Source organism: Octopus bimaculoides, chromosome 22 (assembly GCF_001194135.2).
Source record: "Octopus bimaculoides isolate UCB-OBI-ISO-001 chromosome 22, ASM119413v2, whole genome shotgun sequence".
NCBI classification, from domain to species: Eukaryota; Metazoa; Mollusca; class Cephalopoda; order Octopoda; family Octopodidae; genus Octopus; species Octopus bimaculoides.
This window is the reverse complement of record NC_069002.1, coordinates 18,853,103-18,862,595: the sequence shown is the minus strand read 5'-3', so window position 1 is coordinate 18,862,595 and position 9,493 is coordinate 18,853,103.

The following is a 9,493-nucleotide window of genomic DNA, read 5'->3' as shown; positions in this document are numbered from 1 at the left end:
ATATATATATATATATATATATATATATATATATATATACATATATGCATACACGCATACACATATGTTCATATGTATATGCATATGTACATTTACACATGCATTTATATGTATATATATATATATGTATATATGTATACACTCACATATATATGTATGTGTATATACATAAATGTATATGTGGACGAACCCCAAACTCCCTCTCCTCACCCCAAGAGAATTAGGAAAAAATAATCTGGTAACCCCCCTCCCCATTTTACCTAGAAGATTCTACCAACGTAACAAGGGGTTTCCTGTCTTTCATAAAGAAAACATTTCCCCTGAGGCCATAAGTATTACCTACCTTTCAACCGCCCTAATGTCAAGATAAGTTATTCCTGCTTAGACAACATCGCATCTAACATCACAAACATCAAGAGACGTAAAAAGGCATCTACACAATCCCCATCCTCAACTTGTAACTCTCGAAACACTAACACCTGCCCTCTAAGAAGATCTTGCCTCGCAAGAGCTGTAGTATACAAGGCTACCTTACACCATCCGATGGCATTACTAGGCACTACACGAGTATGATAGCCATTGACTTGAAGGGAAGGTGTTCCCAGCACTTGCATTCATTTAGATCCAGGGACAGAGGGAACTACACTTCCCTATCACGCTTTCTCTGTAGACTTCGTTACCTCTGAGACGAAACACCCAGCATCAAGTGGACTATTATCGACAGGGCGCCACCACATTCACCCGGTGCCCGTAATTGCCAGCTGTGCCTCCCAGAAAAACTGTATATCATCTGCCAGCTTGCAGTATCCATCAACATTACAATTGCTCTCCGATACTGGTTTTACTGCAAGCATGAAGGATTTGTAATGGGAAGTCTATACTTGTTCTTTTAATTTTCTTTCATAGGGACTATTTTAATAACTTCGTTACAAAATTTAAAAACTACAGCACCTTTTAAGACTCATGTACATTTTCAACCCGCCAAACCAACTCTTCTATACTCTTTCCCGCGTAGGAATACACTTTTCTTCACACACAAATACACAAACACGTACACACACGCGCGCGCGCATTTATAATTAAGGCGGTATCCCAGCATGACCGTAGTCAATTGACTGAAACAAGTAAAAGATAAAAGATGTACATCTCTCTCTCCCTCAAGATTCAGTTGAATTAGATACTTAAGTTGATGCACCAAGTCAGTCTAGTATTATCTGCACAGCTCAAAATAAAGGTGAATAACAAGCAAATAAGTAACAAGATGTCAAGATATTGGTGCATTAAGGCCGTTTCGGGCGGTTCCATTTAATCGAACAATGCAAGCATTACATTAGTTTGTAATATGCCGCGCTCCTCGGTGCATAAGGCCATATAGGTTTTCAACATGGCTTCATTATTGAATGGTTTTATCATTACCACCTTAACTGTTTGCTAGGATGAAGTATTATGAGGCTTCTATTTTTATATAAAGGTACTATACTAACCTTTTATATAAAGGTACTATACTAACCTTCTTCTCTTACTTGGTCCTTGTATTCCTTCCTAAATTTTAAAATTTTACTAATTATTATACAAAATATAATGATATATATAAATTTTGTTAAATTTCGGGTATATAGTTTCCCCTGTATCCTTAATGCCCATTTAGATCTCATTATGACCTCCTTTGTTTTCTATTCAAGGGCCCTTTTACCTGATAATAATAAAATAGTCTATGTCACCCCTACCTTACCTCTTTCTGGGCATATACCACTATCTTACTGACATCTTCTGAGATTTGTTCCTTTATGTAACCATAACGAATTTATAGCCATAGTAAATTAGGGGTTTGGGAGGTTGCCCGACAGTTATTAATTTATTATCAGCAGCAGCTAGATGTCAACTGTCAATTCCCAGTGGTTTTAATTCTTAGTGGACGTAGCATATTAGCTGAATTAGATCTTTTTGGTGTATATATGTTGAATTTGATGTACCCAAATGCGGGTGAATTCTGATGGCAGAATTGTAGGGCGCAGTTTCTGCCAACGTTTCTTCTCTATGTCGGTGTAAATTTTTTCGATTACACATGCCTTAGCAGGTGCTAAAGGGTGTTGTACACTCACAGATACTTTCTCTGTGTCTCTCCCTCTCTCTCTCTCTCTCTCATACGCACACACATTCACACACATGCGTACACACACACCCATACTTGCAGACACATACAAACGTACGCGCCCATGTATATCCGGGTGTTTCGTTTTCGTATGTATTTTATACTAGAATTTCCTTTCAAATATGTGGTTTTTATTGTAGTTGCTTCTCCTGTTAATTTGCTTTTGTTGAATGTTTCTAGTGTTACTCATATACAAGTCGTCACTGCATCTCATATTATTTGCTCATACTTGAGAACCAGTCAGCTGTGAAATTTGACATGTTGTATAAAATACACAGCTCCGACCTAAGTCGTGCATGTTTCAGTAAAAATGTGTGGTATCACTATATATATAGGCACTTCAGCACTAGAGATTTCTAGCTATGCATACGAGTATAAGCGAACACGTCGAGGAGGGGGTGAGCAGAGTTTGTCTCGAGGCCACTGCGTATTTTAGGGGTTTCAATAAAAAAGGAAATGTGTGTGTGTGTGTGTGTGTGTGTGTGTGTGTGTGTGTGTGTGTGTGTGTGTGTGTGTGTGTGTGTGTGTACGTGTGCGTGTGTGTGTGAAGGCGCGCGTATGTGTTTGGGGAGAGAGAGACTGGGATCGAGACGGAGAGCGGGAGAGTGCAAACAAGACCGAGCAATTGAATTGGCAAAGGTTTTGTCACCATATTAACAAAGTGCAGCAAATGCAGACGGGAGCAGTAACCACGATATTTAACAATAAATTGTCTATACAGGATCAAAGCATGAAAGTGTTTTTGTTTATTGATTAATCTCTGGATCCAAGTGATCTCCAAACCGGTAGATCGAAACCCATTGCAACTACCTTCGTAAATATTCTCCTGAAGCGATGCATCCTAACTCAATAGAATCGATATATCACGCACCGATTTGCATCCCAGATTTACTCTCTCTCTCTCCTACTGTATGTTTGAGGTGGGAGAGGGGAAGATTTCACAATTCTTATTGTAGCTTCGAAATTAATGGTTAAAAATTTATATTGTATGTATGCGTGTATGTATGTATCAGTGTGTGTCTCTGTGTGCATGCATATACGAGAGAGAGAGAGAGAGAGAGAGAGATACAGACAGAGAGAGAGACAGACAGAGAGAGAGACAGACAGAGAGAGAGACAGACAGAGAGAGAGACAGACAGAGAGAGAGACAGACAGAGAGAGAGACAGACAGAGAGAGAGACAGACAGAGAGAGAGACAGACAGAGAGAGAGACAGACAGAGAGAGAGAGGGAGATGTAAGAGAGACGAAAAGAACCAGTTCAATATAATGATAATCTGAATAAATTAATAATTTCATTGGTTTTTCCCGGCATATCGTTATTAATATTTATCCCCCGTCTGTAATTCGATATATTGCTGATTCGATAAATATATTGCTTTTGTAAATAGAAATAAATTATAGATTCCTTTACAAATGATGTCGTGAGTTTCTTAGTTGGTAACAAAACTATGTTAATAAATTGTTATCGTATATTTCTTACGTAGTTAATATGTAACCTTGAAGACATAAGGACATGTGTATCTAGTTTAAACTTAAAATGTAATTCCGAGTTTCTTGACGCCAAATCTCAAACGAAATCTAAACAGTGGAACGGTTTAAACAATATTCACAACATCAAGAGCAAAATTTTGCATCAGTTTGTTTGCATGTGGGAAAAGGAATCGTAATAAATATATGATTAGGTACCTTGAGGATATAAAAGGTAATACTTCATAGGATATATATAAATCAAAATTACTGCGTGATCCAAACATATTTAGGGGAATTTTTTCTCAGGTGATTCAGGGGAGGTCGTTTAAGCTCAAATATTACAATGACAAAAATGCAATAAAGACAGAAAAAGAGAAAGAGAGAGGGGAGAAATAATGAGAAATCAGAGAAAGTGAGATGATGACTGGGTAAACAGAGGACGTTGCGGATTCACAGATCATTTTCGTAATTGAGATTTGTTGCAAGTTCCATGTCAGGTTATCAGAAACATCCTTTAACAAAATATAACAAAAGTAAGGAGACCAAAGGAAGAAATAAAACTAAACACAAAATTGAAAAGCCAGAAACTACTCATAGGAAATGTTGGCTAGATTACTGTTCCCAGCTTTGGTTTCCAAACACATTTATTCACAAGAAATTGAAAGATTACAGAGAACGTTCGCTCATAAAATAACTTCCTTCATTACTGGGTAAGTTCCAAAGCTCTACGTCTCAATTCTCTTAAAGTATGCAATGAGAAGTATGTTTTTATCTATCTATGGAAGATCCTGCAAGGTCATGTTCCAAAGTTCAGCATGAAAGAAAATTTTAATGCAAGAACTGAAAGGTTCTTGCATACCTTCCACGCATAGCACCTTTAAAATCACAGGCATAGATACTATATGGCAATTGTCTGCTAGAAATGGCCATGAAGTATTCAAATGCCTATCTAAAACAATCAGGAACATGAAAGCGACCTCTATCGTAACAAAAAGGCAAACGTAGTCTGACCTCCTCACCAAAATACCGGATTAACCCTCTGTACTAAATTGTGCTCAAGGAATATCAACAGCTGCTAAATCAATTACAGATAAACTTCCAGAAAAAAAATAGAAAAACTTAATAAAGGTATTAGTTTAATATAAACAACGTGATGCTCCAGGGAGGCTGCTGTTCGTAGACTGAAACAACAACTAAAAGAATAAAAATGTATAGATCTAAATAAATGCATGTAAATATATGCATAAATACATATACATAAATATATATATGCTATTTTACTCGTTTCAGCCATGCGGCTGCAGTCATGCTGGAGCACCACTGTAATCTTTCTGATTTCCTCAGTCTGGGGTGCTTCACATCACCATTCCTGTATATGCCTTTGTCCCAGCTGTTAGCCTATTTGGTGTATAAGGGAATTCGATTCCGCTGCCCTCGTCTCCACCTCATGTCGGGCTGTTGGTTCATCCGGTATTGTGAAGAGAAGGATGTCGAGTTCCTTTTTGAAGACATCTACTTTCACCTTATGCAGATTTATTAATTTTTGTGGCAAGGCATTGAAGAGCTGTGGGCCTTTGAACCCTAGGCTATAGCAGTAGCTGGTCTTCAATTTAGATGGAGTGGATAGTATCATTGGTGTAATACAAAGGCAGCAAGTTTAACGCAAGATTTCACGTTGGCTCTTTGTTCCTTTCCCAGAATAAAATCGCAAACTACAGCATATATATGTAATGACTAAAACATAAAGTTTTCAACTTGCGAAATAAACATAATGATGCCACTCGGTGCACTGCCTCATGAAGGTCACTGCTAATTCTCACTGCGCACACAACTGAGTTGAAGGGCTACAGAACTAGTCCGGGAACTTTTTGATGGCACCTCGTATATACATATGTACATAGATACAAATATACATATATATATATGTATGTATATTTGTATGAATATATATTTAGGTATATATAATTTTTATGTATATATTTGTGTATATATATTTGTATGTATATATTTGTGCATATATGCATAAATTTGGTGAGGTGTATTGGAGGACATATTTGGTAATTTATAAAGCCAGTCTAATCTAGAAGATGCCAAATGTGTTTTAATAAAAATGTGGACTCATGTTCCCGATAAGCTTTGAATGTGATTATTCATTGAATCTGCCTTCAACTGCGATGAATGCACCAGTGCGGGACCGGAATCGTTGGCATGCCTGCATTAAATGCTTCGTAAACATTTCGGATATCATCTGGACAATGGCAGCTTTCAGAGAAGCTATGATATTGTGATGACGTCGATTACTCTTCCTTCCAACAACCCTGCAAACGTAGTATTCGAAGGAATATAAATATGGCATGTTTGAAAATCACAAGTTTGATATTAGACGATCGTAAAGACATCCATTCTGAGTTACAGGGACTTTGTAGGAAGATTCTGTGTCCTGTTGGAAAATATATGGCCATCTACAGTGTACTTCATTCATCCAGAGATTAACATCTATCTCCAGTCCTTCAACGTATCTGGCAGCATTACTTGTAAAATCTTGTTGAAAGACGTGGTAATTTCATATGACTTCCGTTACTCACCACTCCTAAAACCATTCTAAAAACTACATCCTCAGTGGATATCAGATGGAACTGCACTTAACCAGCTGTAATTTCTCTTCTTACACTTTTCATCTCATTACCCTCCAACACTCACCACTTTTCATCACACTCAACACATGACCTTCAATTCTACAACCAACTCACAACCACCAGTCTTATGCAAAGCAACATTTCTTAGACACGCTCTTGAATGTCTACCCCTATTCTATTTCTGTAATTTGCTTTACAGAGTTGTCTGCTTTTATATTTCTTCAAAAAATCATCATTAACTTTAATGAACCTTTTTACAAGTTAATTACTGGCGAAGTTTTAATTGATTACAACCTTGAGGAGCAAGTTGAGGTATAGTGTGTGAAGTATATAAACCTATTCCCTATAACTTAAATAAAATCCTTTGGAAATTGGTTCACATGTGGTCAAGAGCTGTAAAAATAACAATTCTAGCGTCACAGGAGAAGACTCTGCCAGGCATTTTCCACTCTACTTTGAAAGGGAAACTTTCACCATAAAACCTGTAACCAGGACATAACAGGGGAAAAACAAGACAAGAAACGAAACCTCCTCCTTGTTTCAGCACCACATCGTATAATATCATTGTTATAAACGGTTTCTAGTATTGAATGGAACGGCGCGCACATACATACACGCACGTACGCACACACTCACTCACACACAGACATACACACGCACATGCGCATATGCATATAGGAATATTTTCTCCATGAGTCGGTCATTGTGTGAGTTATTTATGGGAGAGAGAGGGAGGGGAAAGAGGTAGAAAGAGAAACAGAAAAGACAACGAAGAAATAAATTTGAGAAAAAAAAGCAAGAAAGAATGGTGCACAATGGAAGAAAGGCCAGATGTGGAATACGAAATGAGACAGCGTCATACGGTTAGTGTGTGTGTGTGTGTGTGTGTGTGTGTGTGTGTGTGTGTGTGTGTGTGTGTGTGTGTGCGTGCGAGAGAGAGAGAGAGAGAGATCTAGGAGGGGATGAGCGTTAAGTGGGAGGTATGTGTTAGTGAAAATGTGGCAGATACAATGGAAAGATAAAAGGGAACAATAAGCTCGAAATCACAGAGAAATTCCTAGGAACTGATAAAAACAGAGGCACAAGTACAAACAGCCGAAGAAAACGGAGGAAGGACGGAAGGAAGGAATAAAGAAAAAAGAGGGAGATGGAGTGAGAGGGGGGGGGAGAGAAATGTATAATTTGTCAGTGTCAAGGTTTGAAAGTAATGAATGTGAGACAGAAATAAGGAAATGAAGATTGAGTTTAAGAAAACATAATTTGTAGGCGATTTTTTCTGTTTAAAATAATTCAGAAATATCTTGGCAATTGTTTTTTTGTACAAAGATAGAATAGAAGTGGTTGTTGCTTTGGCGGTCCTGCACGTCCTCCTCACAGCGCCACCGATCCTGAGAAAGAAACGTGAGTTAGGGAATTTACGTTGATGCTGGAAGGTGTGGTGTGATTTAAATTCGTAACCCACACAAATGGAAGAAACGCGACGGGATTTTAATCTTCGATTACCATCCGAAGAGCATTATTAGGGAGATAAAGACGCCGGTGAGCTGGCAGAATCGTTAGCACGCTGGACAAAATGCTTAGCGGCATTTCGGCAGTCGTTACGTTCTGAGTACAAATTCCGCAGAGGTCGACTTTGCCTTTCATCCTTTTGGGGTCGATGTAACAGACTAGTCCCTTCCTCAAAAATTTCAAGCCTTGTACTTATAGTAGAAGGGATTATTAGGGAGATAAAGGCGACACACTGACAGAGTCGTTAGCGCAGAGAACAAATATGACAAAGGTATTTCATCCGGTTTTACGTTCTTAGTTCAAATTCCCCTGAGGTAGACTTTATTTCATCTTTTGGGGGTCGATGAAATAGTACTAGCTAGTTACTGGATTCGATGTAATTGACTAACCCCCTTCCGCGAATTTCAGTCCTTGTGTTGATAACAGAAAGGATTATGAGGTTAAGCGGAAAAGGAGCAGCTGGCGTTAGAAACAACATCGTAGATTTCTGTCCTTTGTGTTTGAATTCATTGACAACATCAAGCGTTGACCATGTAAATTATGATGTTTATCACAAAGAGAAAACTTCAATGTCGTACTTCAACCTGCTAGAAATAGTAGCCAAATTATCCCCACATAATATTTCATTGTCTTAACACAACAAAAGAACACAGATTAGATAATGTAGTAATGGATACCACCGAAAACCAAGAGACAGTCACGGTTTGCCTTCATTTGGCAACAACAATAACAAAAACAACAACATTACGTAAAAGAGAGATGAGCAATGAGAGAGGATCAAAATGGCAGATCACATGGTAACAGCCAAACCTGCCTCAAACTAAACTCTCTTAGAAAAACAAAAGACGCATGGAATGATGTTGACTAGGTTATAAGAGTGATTGCAATTAATTAGAAGAGTAATTTTTACTTAATAATATGAGTGTTAATTAATTACAAGAGTATTTGTTAATTAATTAGAAGGGTGATTGTTAATTAATTAGAAGAGTAACTGTTAATTAATTACAAGAGTGTTTGTTAATTGATTATAAGGGTAATTGTTAGTTAATTAGAAGAGTGATCGTTTATTAATTATGAGTGATTGGTAATTAAATAGAAGAGTGAGTGTTAATTAAATGCCCTGGATATCATTCTTTTATCTTTGATTTTTTTCCCTTCCTTCCATCATTGAAGCGCAGCCCTTTTGCAGGGTTCAGTCGAATGAATCGACTCCAGAACTTAACGTCTTTTAAGCCTGATACTTATTCTGTTTGTCTCTTTCATCAGTCAACTGAGTAACAGGGACTAAACAAACCTGCTCCTGTTGTCACGTACTGGAGAGGGGCATTTACAAACACACACACACACACACACACACACACACACACACACACACACACACACACACACACACACACACACACACACACACACACACACACACACACACACACACACACAGATACATGTCTGTCAATCCATCTATGTACATTATTTACTTTATTTACATTTAACGGTTATTTGTCCTCATCTTGTTTGTTGTTAACACAACGTTTCGGCTGATATACCCTCCAGTCTTCATCAGGTGTCTGGGGGAAATTTCGAACCTGGGTTCTCATTTCTAAGGTATTCTTCCATGTTGTTGTTGTTGTTGTTGTTGTTATTATTATTATTATTATTATTATTATTATTATTATTATTATTATTATTATTATTATTATTATTATTATTATTATTATTATTATT